Raw genomic sequence first — 21,027 nt, 5'->3', positions numbered from 1 at the left:
CCTGGAAAATAACTTGAGAATTTCTGCCTTTTAGCTTTCTTTTCCTAATAGATAAGGATAAATAATAATATTCCTTGCAATATTTTGGTGATCAGATATTCTATTTTATATAGAATGATTTAGACAAGTACTGGAAGTACATTGGAAGCTTCTGACCTTTTACAAGTACTCCCTGATCACCTAACTAGTGTGTATCTCTTGCAAAGTGTTTGTGTTGATTTGAGAATTAGCAAAGCTTAAATGACCTGCCCAGCTCTTACCATCACACTTTTCTGATTTTTAGCAGCTATGCTTTCTAACAATCAATGTTCACACTCATTCCCATTTGCGGCTCTATCATCATACCTGACCCTAGGAAAGCTAGTGGCAGGACACACACACACATACACACACATAAAGGAACATACAATCTTGTGCATTGCCTACAATCTCTACACTGAATCATTCTCCTATCTTGTCCCTTCTGACCTTGGGCACTAATTTCTAATTCTTCATTTCCTACTTTGTGTCCACATTACTTCTCCAAACTCTTCTCAATTATCAAGAGGTAGCATAAACATCACATGTTTTATTTGGCCTTTTAAAAATCTCCCACCCTCACACATAAAAAGAATTACTAAATTCTCAGTACCCAGACATGTTTTTAAACTTTATTGTAGTATTTATAACATCTTGTCTTATTTTATAGATATTTACACATCTGTGTGTGTGTATGTGTGTGTGTATGTGCGCGTGCACATGCGTCCTGCATTAACCTATGAACCCCTTGAGGACAGGAACAATTTCTGAATCACTTTGTTTGTATTTGTATAGGTCAATTGTGGAGAGTTCCTTCTGATCACTCTTTTCTGTTCTATTTCTCCCTTTACTATGACATTGCATATCCTTCCATTTACGTTTGTTCTTTTTGATTTTTTTCTAAACAACTTTGTGATTTTGTGTAAGAATTGTATAAAATGGCCTTCTTTTAGAAAAATACATCAGCTTGTGTTTTCAGTGCTCATAATTTGGGACCCATCTGATCCACAATTTTTTTGTGCCATCTGTGATTCTTCAGCAACCAAAGTGCCTGCGTGTGTGGGTTAACCACAGATAATTCTTTGTCTTTTCCTATCAACTGCCACAAACTGCCTAATTACTGGGCCTGATCCTGTCACTATTGTCACAAGGCTGTCTTCAGCAATGTTGTCTTTATCTGCTTAGTAACTCCCTATGACCAGCTGAATGTCCTTTCTGCTATGCACTGATTACGATTTCTGGCTTCCCATAGGCACTGAACCAGCACAAATTCTAAAAATTACCTTACAGGCCTGTGTAGACTGTGTATGTCTCCCCATACTCTTCTGGGGTTATCTTTCAGAGCATCAATATGTTCTGCAAAAATAAGGGGTTAAGTAAATATATACATTTTTATTAAGAATAATCAATGTGACACAAAAACATGTCTTAGCCATTCTTAAAATTGGCACATTATAAATGCCAAGTGCCTTCCAATTCAGCGATTGGGTTATGAAAATTAAATCATGAATCTTATATTTTACATCAATTTCAGTCTCAGTAGGGAATATTGCAATTGACATTAAAGCAAAATAGGAAAGAGTACACGGGGCATGGGAAGCACAAAGGAACAATTTATTAACAAGCACGTTACATTTTGCTGTTCTCTAATGTAAAATTGAAACATCATTTACAAAAAGAAATATGAAGTGAGGGATTTTACATGCTGGAATAAAGTAGTAGGGAACACAGATTATGAAATCATGTACACACGCATACATGTATATACATATATGTGTATAGCTATATAGATGATAAATAGGCAGATAGATACAAAATAATAAATAGATATTAAAGTAGGAGAGAGACACATCTGTCCCTGGCCTCCAGAGAGGATTGAAAATGAATAGATTAAGTTTCATAAATCTGAAGTCAGGGAAACGTGCCTGATGATTTGTTCTTGAACAATGTTCCTGCAGAAGAAACTTCTCCATCTAACATGTTCATCCCTCTAGGGCAGGAGGCAACTGCATGAAATGGCAAGGATGGAGGGCAGAGATGGCAGACGGGGTGTGGTGAGAGAAAACTCAGACTCCAAGCTCCAATTCCTGACAGCCAGAAGCATCTAATGAAGGCTCTGTTTGCCTTGTTTGGGACCTTCTCGTCCATTACGTTTCTATTATAAGATGACATAAGCTCAGTTTTTGTTTTGTTTTGTTTTGTTTTTGTTTTTTGAGACAGAGTCTTGCTCTGTCACCCAGGCTGGAGTGCCGTGGCACGATCTCGGCTCACTGCAACCTCCACCTCCTGGGTTCAAGCAATTCTCCTGCCTTAGCCTCCTGAGTAGCTGGGATTACAGGAGCCCGCCACCACGCCCAGCTAATTTTTTTGTATTTTTAGTAGAGACGGGGTTTCATCATTTTAGTCAGGCTGGTCTCGAACCCCTGACCTGGTGATCCACCCGCCTCGGCCTCCCAAAGTGCTAGGATTATAGGCGTGAGCCACCATGCCTGGCTGACATAACCTTAGTTTCTGAATAAGAGCAAGGTCTGGCCTGGGGATGCTCAACAGTAACACTCTGTAAAACTCTCTGGCAATGGCCATGCAATGATGAAAACAACTCATTGTATCCCTTTGCTGAAATCAAAGAAACCCCAGAATTCCCTTCAATATTTGAATGGCTCAAGCCATGCCAGTAGAACAACGGGGATTCTACTCCACAAAGCAATCTTGTAGTAGCATTAATAGTGAACATTATCAGTGCTCCTTTTTAGTATTATAGCCACATCTCTATTATAATACAACACTTTATTGAAATTATTTGTGTATCTCAGGTAAGAGACTGCAAATTCTCAGGTATAGACCACTTCTAACTTATTTTCCTATTGTTGAAACCTAGTCTCTTCCATACATACAGTAGGGACTCAGTATTTCTGTTAAATGAATGAATAAAGGCTACCTGTGGAAGACAGGCATACCTCTCCCTGTAGATAAATATATACTCATATGTTTGCAGACCTTGCCCATATTGATGTTTCTACAATTGATAAGATTTTTATATTTGTAGTGTGTCTTTTTCTCTCAAAAAGTTGTTTTTAGATGGGTGGTAGCTTAGAGCCAGTATAATTAATATAGATATAAATAAATGAGGGAAAGAGATCATATGACTAATGAATATATCCATTTTTAGATTTTGTAAATATGAAAGTATTTACACAAATTTTTGTACATTTGTTTACTGGAAAATGACAGCACATTCTATACCATCAAATCCCACAAAATGCAGAATTAGAAAGATTTATAATTCATCTACTGCTAAAGTTAGATATAGTATGAACCTGATCAATTTGAAGAAATTGTTTCAGGCCAAAGAAAGTACCAATAGATGACTAAATAAAGAAAAATTATAGGCACAAAGAGTCTCAAATTTATAGACATACATAAATATTTTTAAAGTTTCAGGAACAATATTGTAAATGATCTAAGAATTTTCCACTGAGTCCTTTATTCAATGTTTAAGATATATTGTGTATAAATTATTCAAATATGTACTTTTATAATTTGTTATATATTTTACCTTATGGCATTTCCTTATTAGTGTGAACAAATAAATAGTATTTTCTGCTTCCCTTCCTACTAAATTTCTTTGTTCAATAAATACTTTCTTATTCCAACAATTTGTTCCTAGAATATTTATTATTAATGTGTTTCATTATAATGCCATAAAGCTGATATAAAACTTTTAATTTTTCATATACACATATAAGTCTAACAATATTTATAAAAATATGTATGTATATGCACCAGAATTATACATTATGCAACTCATGTATAAATTATTCCTAAACAATAAACATGGAGAGCGTATTAGAAGAAAAACTTAAAATTTATGAAAGTCTCTAAAGGACAAAGTAAAATGCAAATTAAATGCAGAGTTAATGTATTTTGAAAGTAATAAAAAGTATAGCAAGACAGAATATTAAGAAAAATTTTCCATTTAGTTTTTACTGTGTCAACAAAAAACAAATTTTTCATACTTAATTACTTTTCAGGCATTCTAATTCACTGGATTTTTTTAAATTATGGGAAATAAATAGTATTAATTACAGAGTAATAACATGTTTTTACAGTCTTTTTATGCACAGTGTGTTTCAAAATCCTAATTCCTTTTCTCTTGTAGAATTTAACTATATTCCTACCTAGAGACACTGTTGTCTACACACGACAATGCTATGAACTCCCGGATTCTTACTGATTAATAGCTTTTTATTTTGTTCCAGAAATAACAACAAAAGTAACCTGGAAAAAAAAATAAAGAGAAATGTTTTCCTCCTCCTATCTGGATAGCTCATTCTTTCTTATCCCCCTCTGGAAATTTTATTCTTCTCTATTTTTGCCAAAAATTCAGCTGACATCCAGCTTGATTTTTTTTATTTTAGGGAGCCCTTCTTCTACATGTATACATCATGTAATTGGACTTTCATTTAGCATTTTCCTTTCTTCTTTGTAATATGATTTCTATATCTTTTTATTCTTGGATTGCAAAGTCCAAAATGTCAGGCTGAACTCTTTTCCCTGTCCTTCCACATTTACTACACTGTGCTCCAAAGAGTTCATGCAATACAGATCTGCTGCATTCTTATTGCTATTTTATTTTTCCATCAGCATTGATGTGGAAAACATAAATTGTGCAAATGATTTTAAGTACCATGAAAGAAAATTAAAGCAAAGCTCTTGCTTGAGAAGTTTACATTTTTCTTGGGTGACAAAGATACAAGAAAGAGTAGACAATATCGGTGCAATGTTCATTTAAAATAAAAACAGTATTATGATGTTAATTACAGGTTAATTGAATTGACCGGCATATCAAACTCTATACATGCTATGGTTAAATCTATAAAATACACATATGCATTTTAAATGTTTGTGATATAAAATTGAAGACATGAGGCCGGGCGCGGTGGCTCACGCCTGTAATCCCAGCACTTTGGGAGGCCGAGGCAGGCGGATCACGAGGTCAGGAGATCGAGACCATCCTGGCTAACATGGTGAAACCCCGTCTCTACTAAAAATACAAAAATTAGCCGGGCGTGGTGGCGGGCACCTGTAGTCCCAGCTACTCGGGAGGCTGAGGCAGAAGAATGGCGTGAACCCGGGAGGCGGAGCTTGCAGTGAGCCGAGATCGCGCCACTGCACTCCAGCCTGGGAGACAGAGCGAGACTCCCTCTCAAAAAAAAAAAAAAAAAAAAAAAAAAAAAAATTGAAGACATGAGGCACTATATTAGCTGTTGACTTTTTCTTTACTGTTAAAATGCATGTATATTTTAAAGTGTATTTACAGTTCATTAAATCAGTGTGCAGCGGGTTCAAAGAATCCAGGGAAGCCAGTCTCCATAGAGCATTATCTTTGGACTTAACAATTTGGAAATCCAAGATTCACTTGCAAAAACTATAAAAAACTACATTATTTTTCCCTGACATTTCTGGGTCCTCACAGGTTACAGTGCCAGGACATTTTTTTTCCTGATTGCAAAACCCTCTCTAATCCAGCCAAATTCTTGAAAAACCCAGCCAGCATACGATGAATGGAAAACAATTGTGATAGATTCCCTATCAATGAGATCCTAACTTTGACTTTCCCTGCTAGGGTAGATCCTCTAAATACCAATTATCTTGCTCTTGAGATAAAATACTTGATATGTGACCAAGGCTTTGTATGAACATCTTGTTATTGCACAATTGTGTTTCAAATATAATAATCTCAAATTCAAAATCTGATCTCTTGCAGTGAAACAATTAAGCCCCTTCTATCAACTAATATACCAAGATAACAACAAAATATAAATCTCAAAAATCATGTCTTTTTGTGGGCATACAGTTATATATTAGAAACATTTGAAAGAAAACAAGGAAGAGACTAGAAAAAGTACATTTGGGCCATTGAACACAACTAAAATAAGAATTTTATAAAAGTTCCACCAAGTAGAACAAATGAGATTAATCCCATATGTAGATATCAAAATTAACTAAAGTTGGAAGCTCTAAGTCTTAATCAATAGTATAGATTTCTTCATTTAGAAAAGAAGTATAGCATAGTATCAAAACACACTTAGTAATAATAATTTTAAAAAAAACCTTTGGCTGCTTATATAGTAAAAAATTAAAGCTGTGTTTCAGCATACGGTTATCTCTAATTGGTGTGGTGTTTTATTTTTCCAAAGTTGTTATCACAAAACACTGATGTACCAAGATGTCTTCACAGCAGTGGTAGATACACTGCTATTTATTTCACCACCAGGGTAAAGTTCAAATAACTTAGTGAAATTGATTTAGGGCTCTGTCTGGGTCAAGTAACCTCTGTGATTGGTAAATTTACAGGTAAAAGGGGAACCATAAAACATAAATTTCATGTGGCTACAGTGTCAATAAAGTTGTCACGTAGCCGAGTGGGTGATATTCTTTTTAAAAATAGTACAGAGAGTGTTTCAAACCATCTATCCACATCCAAGAAAATGTTTCAGTGACTTTCCTCACCTATCAAATGGGAATTGGAAAGCTTATCACATAGATGTGCCGAGAGGAATAATAAGCCATCGGAATCTGTAAGATTACTTCATGTCTGTTATTCAAAATAGGTAACTGGGAAAAAATATGGACTCTTCTTGAAAGCATGTTAATCTTGGTAACAAGTTCACAAGGTTGGCTTTATGCAAAGTCAAACTGAGACCTTTCCATTCAAGACGTTATATTCTATTCACAACAGAATATTTGGTTATACAGGGGCTCTAAACTAAGTTCTAACTCTGAGGATGACCTCTGTTTTCTTGAAACGTTTTGCATGCCTGTCTGATGGCAAACACTGTAACTTTCTCATTTTCCCATCCGGGATCTCACTGTTAATCTCTCTCTTTCTCTGCCATGGCAGGTTTTTGATCAATTAAAGCATTAAGCATTCAGTAATTATTTCAATCCACAAGTGTTTACTGATTGTCACTTGCCAGCAACAGTGGCAAACAAAGCCAACTCATGAAGCTTACAGTCAAATGTGGAGAGGGGTTTAAACAAAAATCACCAAAAAAAGTGACTAGTGCAATAAAATAGCAGTAAAGGGCATCATATGTTAAGAGCTCTACACTGCTGCCCGCAACTTTGGAGCATTCCCTTCGCACTCAAATAGCTTTATTTGACTATACAACATGAGCATAGTTTAGCGGTTATCAACAGAGATATTACTTTCCCCGAGGGGCATTCAGAAATGTGGGGACCAGCTTTCAGTTGTCGTAATGATTAGGATACAATTATTTTGTCACTCGGTGGGAAAATCCACTAATAAAATTGTACTGTAATGTGCAGAATTAACAAAGATGTGAAACAAAGGAAAATTTTATCCTTGCTAGTGGAAATATGGATTAGTTAATCCACTTTGGAAAATTACTTGCCAGTATTTACTAATCTGAAAATGTTGCCGGTGGGCCGGTTCAGGTTCTTGACTTCATTCACCACACAAAGAATTTGATACCAAGTCCAAAGTAAGAGTAGGCAAAGAAGTTTACTGCAAAGCAAAAGTACACTCTGAGAGGCAGAGTGGGCTGCTCAAAGGGAGAGATAACAGCTAGTATCCTAAGAGGAATTCCTTTCATGGGAGTTGTACACAAACATTCATAAAATACTGGTGAGGTCAAGTATGCAAAGGCAGACCTGTGGTTGGTGAATGCGCTCAGCATCTAAATGCTCTCACATGCATTGCACGTATCATTAGCAGATAAAAATCTCCATGTAGGAGTGTGTTTTTTACCATTAAAATGAGGGAAAGGTCACTATAAGCTAAACCTTGAGCCTAGCTGCACATGTGGGATCCCGGAGACAACCCTACCCCCCAAGGCAGGAATTGGTAGCTAATAGTTTCCTGGGCTTTTAGTGCTGACTGGCTGGAGATTGTGGGAGCTACATCACGAGTAAGGGACTTTTGTTCTCTTCCCCAGGACATACCAGGTATCAGGAACTTGTAACCATTTGGTAATCTGCTGGTATACTGTAGGACTGGTTATCTTGCAAAAGAGTTACTTGCTGACGCAGGAAGGTGCAAGAGATGCAAAGCTTCCTCCAAAAGGGGTCTGTGGGGCATTACACAAGGGGACAAGTCAGCATGGCTCTGTAATCTTACTTATCCTGCCCCAAAAATACACGTAGCCAGTGAACCATCATTTTTCCTCCTATGTACATGCCTGACTAAAATGCATTAATTTGAAACCTCCACATACACAGGGTGAAACTCCAAGAAACTCAATGGAAAATAGCATCTGGGAGGCTGAGCAGGGATTGCAGCAGCCACATGATCTGAAAAGAAAGAGATTAGTCCAAGCCTTGTAAAGATGACGATATCTTTATAAATACAATGAGCTTTTACGTGAATCTCGAGAAGGACCATGACCCTGGAGATAGGGTCATCATCTATGATTATGACCCATGACTTAAAAGTAAGAGGAAATTTATAGGAACAACTCTAACAAAGTCTAAAATCAAACTTTGACAGAAGCAAGGTGACACAGTGCTACTTTATCTCCTTGTTACAAAAAATTTTTCACATTCTCAAGTAAAAATCTAATGCCATGCACAGATGCTACAGTTTCTTATTCTCAATGTCTGAAATCCAATAAAAATGTATGAGGCATGCTAGAATCCAAAATAACTAAAAACCAAGAGGAAAAAGCACATATTTTTGGGTATGTAATGGACTGAATGGTCCTGTCATGCTCAAAATTTATAGGTTGAAATCCAAACCACCAAGGTGATGATGGTAGGAGATGGGGCCTTTGGGACACCTCCCAAAGATTAAGGTCATGAGGGTGAAGCCTACAGGAATGGGATTAGTACCCTTATAAAAGAGACTCCAGAGAGTGTATGGGCCTCTTCCATTATGTGAGGACACAGCAAGAAGGCAATGTCTGTGAGCCAGAAAGCAAACCCTCAACAAACACAGAATCTCCCTTGATCTTGGGCTTCCCAGCTCCTAGAACTGTGAGAAATCAATTTTATTGTTTATAAGCTACTCAGTTTATGGTATTTTTTATAGTAGACTGAACAGACTTATGGTACAACATAATGAAGAGATCAAGAATGTCAATGGAAAATTGGAATCTACATAAAAGCAATCTAATGAGTATTACATAAGCAAAAAATAAAATATCTGCAATAAATACACAATGGATGGGTTAAAAACAGTTTGAACACAGTTGAAGATAAGAGTAGTAAACTAAGAAAGTTCAGTAGCAAATAATCCAATTGAGGTACAGAGATAAAGAATAAAGGTACAGAAAAAAAGAAAAAATAACAGAATGAGAGAAACATATGGAATGCTGTCAAAAGTTTTGTCAAAAATGTAATTGGATCTCAGAAAGAAAAAAGTAAATAGGCAAGAACAATATTAAAGACACAAAAACAATCTTAAAAGTACCCAGAGAAAATAGAAATGTTTTCTTCAAAGGAAAAGCAGTAGAACTTATGGCTCATTTTTCATCTGAAAAAGTAAAAAAAAAAAAAAGGGAATAATATCTCAAAGTGATAAAAGAAAAATAATCTTCTATATTTGAATCAACTACCCAGAGAAAATATCTTTCAAAACAAGAAAAGGTATGTTAATGTATTGCTAACAGATCCACTACAATAATACTAATAATAATAATACTAAAGGACTTGCTTCAGATGAAGATAAATGATCCCAGATAGAAGTATGAACACGCAGGAAGGAAGAAAGTGTGAACACACAGGAAGGAAGAAAAGAACACTAAAAAGATTTTTTTAAATGAGTAAATATAAACAATTTTTAACAAGATGAAACAAACACAATAATAATGTCTCATGGGCTTTACAACATGCAGATGAAAAAGAAATGACAAGGACAATGAGAGTGCAAAGGGTGAAAAGGAATAAACAATTGACTTAAACTATTGTAAGATATTTACATGTTTCAGTGAGTAGTAAATGTACCAATTTAATTAGACCATACTAAGACAAGAATCCACACTGGAAAAAAATCAAGGGGTGGCGGCGCCGCAGCCATGGAGGGAGGTGGCGGTGGCGGCGGCGGCTCGGGTGGCTGCGCTGGGAGGCGGCGATGAGAGGCTCGCACGCCTCCAGCCCGGCCCCGGCCCCCCGGGACGGAGAGCCGAGCAGCCCCGGCTCTGGGCTACGGACTATGGGCGAATAGCTCTGACCACCCGGCGAAGCATGCCGCCTGCCTTGGCCTCCCAAAGTGCCGAGATTGCAGCCTCTGCCAGGCCACCACCCCGTCTGGAAAGTGAGGAGCGTCTCTGCCCGGCCGCCCCGTCTGAGAAGTGAGGAGACCCTCCGCCTGGCAACCACCCCATATGAGAAGTGAGGAGCCCCTCCGCCCGGCAGCCACCCCGTCTGGGAAGTGAGGAGCGTCTCTGCCCGGCAGCCACCCCATCCAGGAGGGAGGTGGGGGTCAGCCCCCACCAGGCCAGCCGCCCCGTCCGGGAGGGAGGTGGGGGGATCAGCCCCCCACCCGGCCAGCCGCCCCGTCCGGGAGGGAGGTGGGGGGATCAGCCCCCCACCCGGCCAGCCGCCCCGTCCGGGAGGGAGGTGGGGGGGTCAGCCCCCCACCCGGCCAGCCGCCCCGTCCGGGAGGGAGGTGGGGGGATCAGCCCCCCACCCGGCCAGCTGCCCCGTCCGGGAGGGAGGTGGGGGGGGTCAGCCCCCTGCCTGGCCAGCCGCCCCGTCTGGGAGGTGAGGGGCGCCTCTGCCTGGCCGCCCCTACTGGGAAGTGAGGAGCCCCTCTGCCCGGCCAGCCGCCCCGTCTGGGAGGGAGGTGGGGGCGTCAGCCCCCCGCCAGGCCAACCGCCCCGACCGGGAGGGAGGTGGGGGGCTCAGCCCCCTGCCCGGCCAGCCGCCCCGTCCGGGAGGTGAGGGGCGCCTCTGCCTGGCCGCCCCTACTGGGAAGTGAGGAGCCCCTCTGCCCGGCCAGCCACCCCGTCCGGGAGGGAGGTGGGGGGGTCAGCCCCCCGCCTGGCCAGCCGCCCCGACCGGGAGGGAGGTGGGGGGGTCAGCCCCCCGCCCGGCCAGCCGCCCCGTCCGGGAGGTGAGGGGCGCCTCTGCCCGGCTGCCCCTACTGGGAAGTGAGGAGCCCCTCTGCCTGGCCAGCCGCCCCGTCTGGGAGGGAGGTGGGGGGTCAGCCCCCCGCCCGGCCAGCCGCCCCGTCCGGGAGGTGAGGGGCGCCTCTGCCCGGCCGCCCCTACTGGGAAGTGAGGGGCGCCTCTGCCCGGCCACCGCCCCGTCTGGGAGGTGTATCCGGCAGCTCATTGGGAATGGGCCATGATGACAATGGCGGTTTTGTGGAATAGAAAGGGGGGAAAGGCGGGGAAGGGATTGAGAGATCGGATGGTTGCCATGTCTGTGTAGAGGGAGGTAGACACGGGAGACTTTTCATTTTGTTCTGTACTAGGAAAAATTCTTCTGCCTTGTGATCCTGTTGATCGGTGACCTTACCCCCAACTCTGTGCTCTCTGAAACATGTGCTGTGTCCACTCAGGGTTAAATGGATTAAGGGTGGTGCAAGATGTGCTTTGTTATACAGATGCTTGAAGGCAGCATGCTCGTTAAGAGTCATCACCACTCCCTAATCTCAAATACCCAGGGACACAAACACTACGGAAGGCCGCAGGGTCCTCTGCATAGGAAAACCAGAGACCTTTGTTCACTTGTTTATCTGCTGACCCTCCCTCCACTATTGTCCTATGACCCTGCCAAATCCCCCTCTGTGAGAAACACCCAAGAATGATCAATAAAAATAAATAAATTAATAAAAAAAAAGAAGAAAAAAAAAAAAAAGAATCCACACTGAAATCTCCAGGATGACCACTCAAAATAATATAAATGTGCCTAACTTACAAGATTATGGAAAAAATTGAATAATAGAAACATATTTGATTAATCTGAAAGAAGGCAAGAAAGGAGAAGTAAAGGAACAAGGAATGGACACTACAAATAGAAAACAAATAGCTAATTTTCAGGCTTAACCATATTTCTATCAGTAACTTTATTAAATGTAAATAAAGTAAATGTCCCAAATAAAAGACTGTCAGACAAGATTTTTAAAAATGATTCCAATATATGCTGTATACGGGAGACATACTTTATAAATACAGCCATGGAAAAAGTTGAAAGAAAAAGGATGGAAAATGATGATAAGTTATATCTTGAAAAACATAAACAAGTGTGTATACCTATTCTGATATCATGTAAACTAGAATTTAAGGCAATAAGTATCACTGGAGTTTAAGAGAGTCATTTTTAATAATAAAACTTTCAATGCCACAGCAAGACATACTAATACTAACATTGTATACATGTGATGCCACAGCCTTAAATTAGATAAAGCAAAAGTTGACAGAACTAAACATAGAAATAGATAAGTTCAATGTCACAGGTGGATATTTTCATACATTATACTCATAACGATATAAACAAGTAAGTAAAAGATCAGTAAGGGTACAAAATATTTAAACACAAAGTTGGACAAATTTCCATATGTAGAACCTTATATTCAACATTTACCCAATACACATTCTTTATAAGTACACGTGTGACATTTGCTGATGCGGACCATTTACCAAATTGACTATTCACCAATACTCTGCGATGCTCCAAGACATACAGAGATCTTATACTTTACCATACACTAAGTTTCAACAAATTTTAACAGACTGAAATCATGTAGAGCATGTTATGTGACCACAGTGGAATTAAACAAGAAATCAATACTAGAAAGATAACTAGATCTTTAACAAAGGATTTCTATTTTGATAGTAGCCACACACTACCAAATAATTAATTAATTTGTTAAAGGGAAAATCAGCCCTGGTTGTTGTTATAATTTATATGACTTCAATAAGAGTTTCTGTTGTTCTGCTTTCTTAATATTAATACTGTGAGAAATTTTAGCTTTTAATAATCCAATAGAGTTTAAATTATCAATATGGCTTTAATGGGCATTTAGTGATTAAGCAAAAATTAATATATTTATGCACTGAAAACTGTAAGTTTCCCTCTAAGCTCTGTTTTTTAGATGCATACTACACATTTTGATATCTTGTCTTTTCATTTAGTTCAAAAATATACATAATTTCATTTATGATTTTTTATGATTTTCCCTTTAACACATGAATTTTGCTCTATTTTCAACATATTGTGTTAAGAAAGTGACAATATCCTTGCAAAATGAAGTAAAAATGTTTTCACATTTTTCTAATATTAAGTAAATATTTATACAATATTTTATAACAGATGAATATTCATTCTGAGAATTATTTTTTAATTCAGATTTTAGTAGTCCTTTTGTGCACAAATTTAAATTTATCATACAATTGGTTCATGATACATTCTCATCGTTGATAATAAGTATGTCCCTCATTTTCATTCGTTGATCAACAATAAATAAACCTCATTTATCACCCATCACTCAGGATGAAAAACTTAACAAGAATTTATATCCACTTCTCTGCCCATTCCTCAAACTAGCCATCCTCCCAACCTAGTCATTCTTCTGTAGCCTGTGTTTGTGATTTGGTTTTAGATTACGATTTTCAAAGTCATGTCACTTTGCTTCTAAAAAATTTGCTGCTCAGTTTTAGTTTTTTTTTTCTCTTTACAAAAAAAAGTTTCGCATTTTAAATAACTCTCTGTTACTTTCTTCAATCAGTAAAAGGAAAATAGTCACTTGTATTCTTTAATGTAGTTATATTCATTCATTTTGACTGCCATGTAACATTCAACTGTGTGAGCATACTAGGTTGTATTTACTCAGTTGCTTACCAATTGCATTGGAGTGATTTACTTTTTATATTTAAAGAAAATAAACTTGAAAAGCTATCTGCTCCCTATGTTAGCTTTGATAATATGTCTCAGATAATTGTTAAGACGATTTATGCTCATGAACCTACTTTGACTCATATTTATTACTAAGTCCATCAAAATATGCATTAGTTTCATTCAAATGTGCACAATGGTCTTACAGAACATTGGTTCACATACATTACTTTTTGAAAATTTAAAAACAGGCCAGATGCAGTGGTTCATGCCTGTAATCCCAGCACTTTGGAAAGCCGAGACGGGTGGATTGCTTGACGTCAGGAGCTCGAGACCAACCTGGCCAAATTGGTGAAACCCCATCTCAGCATGATGGCGCACACCTGTAGTCCCAGCTACTTAGGAGGCCGAGGCAGAGAATCGCTTGAGCCTGGGAGGCAGAGGTTGCAGTGGGCCAAGATGGTGCCACTGCACCCCAGCCTGGGCTACAGAGCAAGACTCCATCTCAAAATAAAAAAAGATAATAATAAGGAAATTGAAAAAATATTGTCAAGCGCAAAAACAAAAACAGCCGTAATCATCTCATTTGGAGTTTCATCCTCCAAATTCATTAAGAAACATGTTGTTTCATATCTTTCCTGGCCTTTCTCTATGCATACATGTTTTTTTGTCGAAAAACTAAGTAGTAGAAAAAATATAGTTTTAAAAAATAATATTTACTCCTTTAAAGAATAAAACTCCTGATTTAATTTTTCTTTGCTAATATCAGTGCAGTTTGTAATACTCATGACATTGTAGGATTTAACTGTATGGATACAGCATAGCAAGGGAAATGTTATCAGACTTAGCTAGTTCTTTGATTACTAAAGCAGCTGAACATGTTTTTGTTATTTGTATTTATTTTGTGAATAGCTTTGTCATACACATTACTCATTTCCTTTTGTTATTACTTTTTAAATATTTAATGACTGTATATTTGAAGATATTATAGCTTCATATGTGTGGAAAATATTTACAGACTTTCCATTTGTTAATTTTCTGTAACTATTTATTTTTGTGATAGTTAAATATCTAGCTTTGTGTAGCAATACACAAATAATTTTAGTTATAATTTTGGATTTTGGTATCTGATTTACAATAATTATCAATACATTTGCTTGTAGTAATTATGTATGCAGGCTAAGAGAGGGATATGTCTCATTTAAGTCTGGATTCCATCAGCAGCTCAACCTCCATTCCAAGTGTGACTCTGCCCCTCTCTGAAGTCTGCCATCTGGTGTGTCAAAGAGTCATTGCCAGATCCATAGGTACAGCTGCAGCCCCTCTCCTGGGGCCTCAGTGCTGTTGCTCTTAAATGCCACTCTAAGATGACAAAAACATGCCAACAGTGGGTTCCCAATTTTGCCACAGTCTGCCCTAATCTGTAGCTCACATCTCCAGCTCCAGATTTTGAAGAATTAAAGACTTTCTGCCATACCCTTTAATATATTTCCCCCTGAATCTAGCACTTCAGCCATTAGTACTAAATTCATCCTCCAAGTACATTGTATCTAACAGGAATTCTTTTTCAATCCTCTCCTCTGAATAGCATTTAAGCTAATATATATGACACAGAAATATCCGACGCTTAAATTCCTACAGTTATTTCTATAGTTATATTTCTATCGAAATGATATATTTCTATTGATACATGTCATGTAAAACGTATTTGCCCTGCCTCCTTTTTCTCTTATTATATGCAAATGTGAAAATGGAAACTTTAAAATCTCATACTGAAATGCTAAGAGAGATTAGAAATTGGAAGAGTATTTTATAGATCAAGGGAAAAGTTCTACAAAGATATAAAAATGAGCTCATTTAGTCTCAGAATAAGAATTTTTCAAAAACACTATAGTGAAAGGAAAGGAGAGGAGAAAATATAGAAGGGTGAAATCATTGTTTTACAAAGATCTTGATGTATTATTGACTGTTAATTTATATACATTGATGCAAAGGATAAAAAACAGCCAAACATATATAGTAATTGTTTTGATTCCGTAACTAATTTATGTACATGTGCTATGGTTAAGGGACATAGATTTATATAAGAAGGCCCAAAATGGAGTTTTTTAAATTGAATCTGAGCTAAGGGAAAAAAATTAAATTTCCACATGTCTATTCTATCATTTTTCCACAACAAGACAATGTCCTTTTCAACAAATTTCTGCCCAATTTATCTAAAAGTAATGTGTGAGATATTTGTCCATATTGAAAAGAAAATCTCAGGCTGTTTCAGTTTTCACAGCTCCTGAATCTATAGAGATATCTTTGAGAGTCATGTAATGGTGGGACTGAAATGGTTCATAGAGGTGACAGTTTGCCTGAGCTCACATGGAAAGTAGGTAATCTTGCTAAGACATAAATCCAGATCCTCTGCCCTGAGTCATATCTAACTGGTCAACTGGTATTCACCTTTCTCCGTATAGATTCTAATTTAATTGTTCATAACACATTTTCTAAAGTATGCATCAGAAAATTTGAATTCTGTAATTTCAAATGAGAGTTCTGCAGATGGTGTTTTGCAATTAAGTTTGTAACTACTTGTATAAAGTTAAATATTCTTTCCCATAGAGATATTCAGCAAGTCTCTAGGGATGAGCACTATGAAATCATTTAAGAGGTGCATGCACCATATTATGTTTTTGATATTTTGCTACTACAGAGGACTATTTCCGCCAAAGGACCACTTAACCTAAGGTACGTCTGGTCATATTGATGCTCAGTAGAACACTCTTGGGATGTTGTCCAGTAGATCATGTGCACACTCCGATTAAAAGAGGATTCATCATACCATCTCAAAGGAACCTGTTTACTAAATTTTGAATTCAGATCTTCGACAAAGGACATTTTGTAAGTGCTTCTGACGCAGGAGAAATTTTGAAAGTGAAAGAGGCTACTTAGGATATAACTATGAATAAATCACACACAGTTTCAGCCCTCATGGAGCAAATCGTTTAGCAAAGGACACAGACAGGAAACAATCTCACAAATCAGCATTTCCACAGAAAAATGCACAGATTAGTTGCACCATGAAAGGCTTGAAATATTCAGGTGCTATGATTCCAGTATATCTCAATTTACTTCCAACACTTTAGCCCATGATGCAGAGTATACATTTGGGAAATTGCTAGTGGATTCTTATAATTTGAGTCAGCTGGGGACACTACTTACAGCTCTTGCTTTAGATGTTGTAGATTTTTTGGAGGATATTAATACAATCCCTCATAGCTGATATGCAGCTATTAACCTGACCCATGCATTTTTGTGCATTTTAATAAACGGAGGTCATAAAAATCAGTTTGCTTTAACTGATAGGAACAGCCATATACCATTAACATCTGATCCTGAGGGTAGCAACCCTAAGGTTCTGTGCTACATCATAATCTGCGGGACTTTAGAAACACATCACCACACAAGGCATGATGTTGATGCAACCTATTAATAACATCATGCTGATAGAATCTGGAGAGGAGAGTAGAAACCATCCTAAACGGCCTTGGTAAGTTGTATGCATACTGAAGAGGGAAAATAGATTCTCTGAAAATAGAAGAATCTGCCTTATCACTTAAGTTTCAACTGAGAATCAATAACCATAGGATATTCACTTCAGTGTGAGGAAAAATTTGCTGCATGCTGTAGTCTTAAGGAGATTTGCTTCCTCATATTTACTGACGTGTTTAAATTTTGAAAGCAACTTATACCAATTTGGACCCATATACCAAAGTGGCCAGAAAAGGATTTTAGACGGATCTAAAGCAATAAATGCTCCTAGCAGGACCTGGCTGCAGTACCGGCATCCCATATGTGTTGCTGTTTTTCCCATAGCCTAGAACCCACTGAAGCAGTGGTTAATGACTCAGTAGAAAAACATTTTACTCTGGTTTTCACCATGGTTTTGATATTTTTGTACTCAAGAGCACTATTTCCACCAATGGACAAAAAAAAAATGTTTCCACTGGATTGGAAACTATGATAGCAGTTAGAAAAGGATGATGTGGAGTCAGAATAAGTGATGGACCCACGCTAACAGGAAAAAGAGGATTGCTACTCTATAATTGGATCAAAGATGTATACTAATGGACCCTGGTACCTGCTTACTCCACCATGCCCAGAAATGAAGATTTATTACTACTCTTAGAATATGTACAATTGTAATTGTATATAATCTGCCTGCTTTGTGACTACTACTCTTCCTCCTTCATATAAATATATATGTATATATACACACACACCCCTTTTTTGAATTACGAAAATAACTCTCTCTAAAAGCAGAACTGCCAAGTGCTTAGAACACCCCATTGGAAAAATAACTCCATCTAGCTACATTGTTCTGCCAGAGTTAATTGGTAATGTATATATTTTAGCATTTGATCATCTCTTCATACTGGGAGATTCAGATTTTTGTAATGTAGTTTCTTTGTAGCCAGTGGCATGATTATAATGTTCCAGACAACTATAAGCCCAGGAAAGTAGAATTTGGCATGCCAAGATGAAGAAAACTATGATATTCAGATTCAATCATTCACAAAAATAGGATTGCACAGTTCTATAAGCTAAGCAATTGTATAGAAAAAAGATGTTCCAAATTCTATCTTAATGCAGTTTGGAGGACTCAGCTCATAGGTTATCCCATAATTTAATTACAGTAATTAATTAGAATATCTGTATTTTCCATTAAGGCTTAGATATCCATCTATTGGAGCTAGGAAGAAGGAGATGTTATTAATATTATGATGAATGGAAAGCTCTTTCACAAAAAGGCAATTGTAGGATCATGAAATCAAGGAAAAGGACTATAAATACATCTCCTGATTTTTCTTCTTTGGAATCAGGTTCACAGAGCAGGGGAGTGCATTCGACAAATGGAGGGCAACAAGAAACAAAGAAGTTACTGTGCAACGATTTAGCATGCCTACATCCAGTGTGCTCATGCGCAGTGAGGCAGGCACTGGAGTTTAGCTCTCCTGGGCTGTGTTCAGTACACTGTGAATCAGGGAGCTGTTTGAAGACCCAGTGGGCTTGCCACCGGCTCTGTCGGAGTAATGGGAGGTGGCTTCTTAGCTGATGCTGGAATCAGGCTCTCACAGATTGGAAGACACGCAGAGCCTCAGTGTCTGCCATCGGTGAGAGCCGAGCTGAGGCCCATTTAGCTAATATATACTGAAAGGTTAGCAATGGACCAGGAGAAACACGATCGCTAGTTACACACTTCAAGACCAGAAACACTCAGAAGGACAGAACTTTATTCAGGAGAAGCATAAAAACCACTGTGTACCTTCCACACCAGCATGAGGCCAGGGTGCTGCTCCTTACCTCATTCCCCAAGCCAGAAGCCCGCAATTCTCCTTCAATCCTTATCCACTTGAACAGAAGGAGAGAAGCAGGGGAAGGAGAGGGATCTGAGAAACTGAGCATTTTTATCCGCATGAAAGATGAAGCACAATCTAAAAAAACTCTTGATTACCAGTTCAGACTAAACTTAATCTTGTTTGACATTCAGGTAATCACTTTCCTGCTAATCAGAATGTCAGAGCACAGGAGAAAGACTATAGGTGTTTTGCAATCTATTTTTTCTGGATATCTAACTTGTAATATGAGCTATTTGTGACTACTACTCTTCCTCCTTCATATATATATAATATATACATATATTTTTAATTAAGAAAAGAACTTAATTTTTTTATTTCCCGAATTTAATTTTTTAATTGACATATAATAATTGTACATATTCATAGGGTGCATAGTGATGTTTCTATCATATGGTGATCAAATTAGGGTAATTAGCATATTCATAATTTCAAACATGTGTCATATCTTTGTGTTGGGAACATTCAATATCCTCCTTCTAGCTATTTGAAATTATACAACATATTATTGAAGCAGCGTCACTGTCTGGGGTAAATACGGGAGGTTCATTGCCTCATGCCAAGGAAATCAAGGACTCAGACACATATGGATTGAGGTTAAGAGCAGAGGTTTAACAGGCAAAAGAAAAAGAAAAAAGAATAACTCTCTCTCCCTTGAGAGAGAGGAGTGACTGAATGGGAATTCCAGCCCACATGGGAGTGCACTAGATTTTATAGACAGGCTTGAGGAAGTGGTAGGCCCACAGATTGGTTGGACCAGGCATGATGCTTACATAGCAGGAGAGGAAGTTGGCCACTCCATCCTAATCCTCTTACTATGCAAATGGTGTCTTTGCTTGGCCATGGCCATCTTGTTTGCTCCTTACTATACACGGGGCTGGCAAAGAGAAGAGAAGATGGAGCCGCCATTTTAAACGTGCAGAGTTCCCGGGTAGCTTCTTTCCTACCTGCGCAACTGCCAGCATTCCCCCGTGCAAGCTTCTAGCATTCCTTTCTATGTCTGCAACTCGATTTTACAGGCTGCTCTTTGTTAGGAAAGAAAATTATTTCGGGGCTGCTTTTCATTAAAAGGAAAGCCTTACTGAGGGCTTCCTTGCCCTATGTGCCTAAATAATTTCTTTTTAACTTCTATATCATTATTGTTAACTATAGACCCTCCAGTGCTATAGGAGAGATTTTTTAAAGAATACAAAATTACAGCTAAATAGAAGGAATAAGTTCTAGCGTTCTATATATATTTCAAATTTCCCTTTGACTTTCTTTTCCTCACTATTGCATATAACTTCACCATTTGCCAGTGATATATTTAGCCAATATACCAGAACAAGATCATGGTGGAAATTAAGGACAATGAGTACCACTTAGAAATCTTGGAATTGAAGCTGGAAAATGTTCTTAGGGGTAGGATGACGATTTTATTTTTACATGGAATGTTTGCATTATGTCAGGTGGGAAGTTTTTTGAAAGCATACTTTTAGGACTAAAGATGAGGATAGATGTAGGGGTAAACCTTCATGAATTTCTTCTCCACTGTATGCACCCTTCCTAGGACTGTTTAACTTCTGGTTACAGTGTGTTCTCATGACCGAAGAAAGCTAGGCCTACTGGGTTCTCTCTCTTCTAGGAACTTAAATCTTAAGCAGAATAATGTAAAGACTGAAAGACAGTTAGAGCCTATTAATTGCATTTTTGTATTTTGATGGTGTTCTCATGAATTGAATCATTGTGCTTCCTGGAGTCAAGAGGTTCCAAGTTATGTGGGACCACAGCTTATACAGTTTGGAGGGTCCACTTGAAAACA

The 21,027-nt window shown here is 38.3% G+C and overlaps 1 long non-coding RNA gene across 1 annotated transcript in view; it reads right to left on the bottom strand.

Annotated features, from left to right (window-relative positions):
* Positions 1 to 21,027, bottom strand: part of LOC117978247 (uncharacterized) — a 194,753-nt gene that overhangs the window by 47,162 nt on the left and 126,564 nt on the right. The window contains exon 6 of the long non-coding RNA XR_008620089.2: positions 1,302 to 1,374. This is a non-coding gene — a long non-coding RNA (uncharacterized LOC117978247). The remainder of the gene's footprint in view (positions 1 to 1,301; positions 1,375 to 21,027) is intronic.

The sequence above is a fragment of the Pan paniscus genome, chromosome 8 (genome assembly GCF_029289425.2).
Source record: "Pan paniscus chromosome 8, NHGRI_mPanPan1-v2.0_pri, whole genome shotgun sequence".
Classification (NCBI taxonomy): Eukaryota; Metazoa; Chordata; class Mammalia; order Primates; family Hominidae; genus Pan; species Pan paniscus.
The sequence above is the reverse complement of the archived record's forward strand: the minus strand, read 5'-3'. Positions and strand labels throughout refer to the sequence as shown.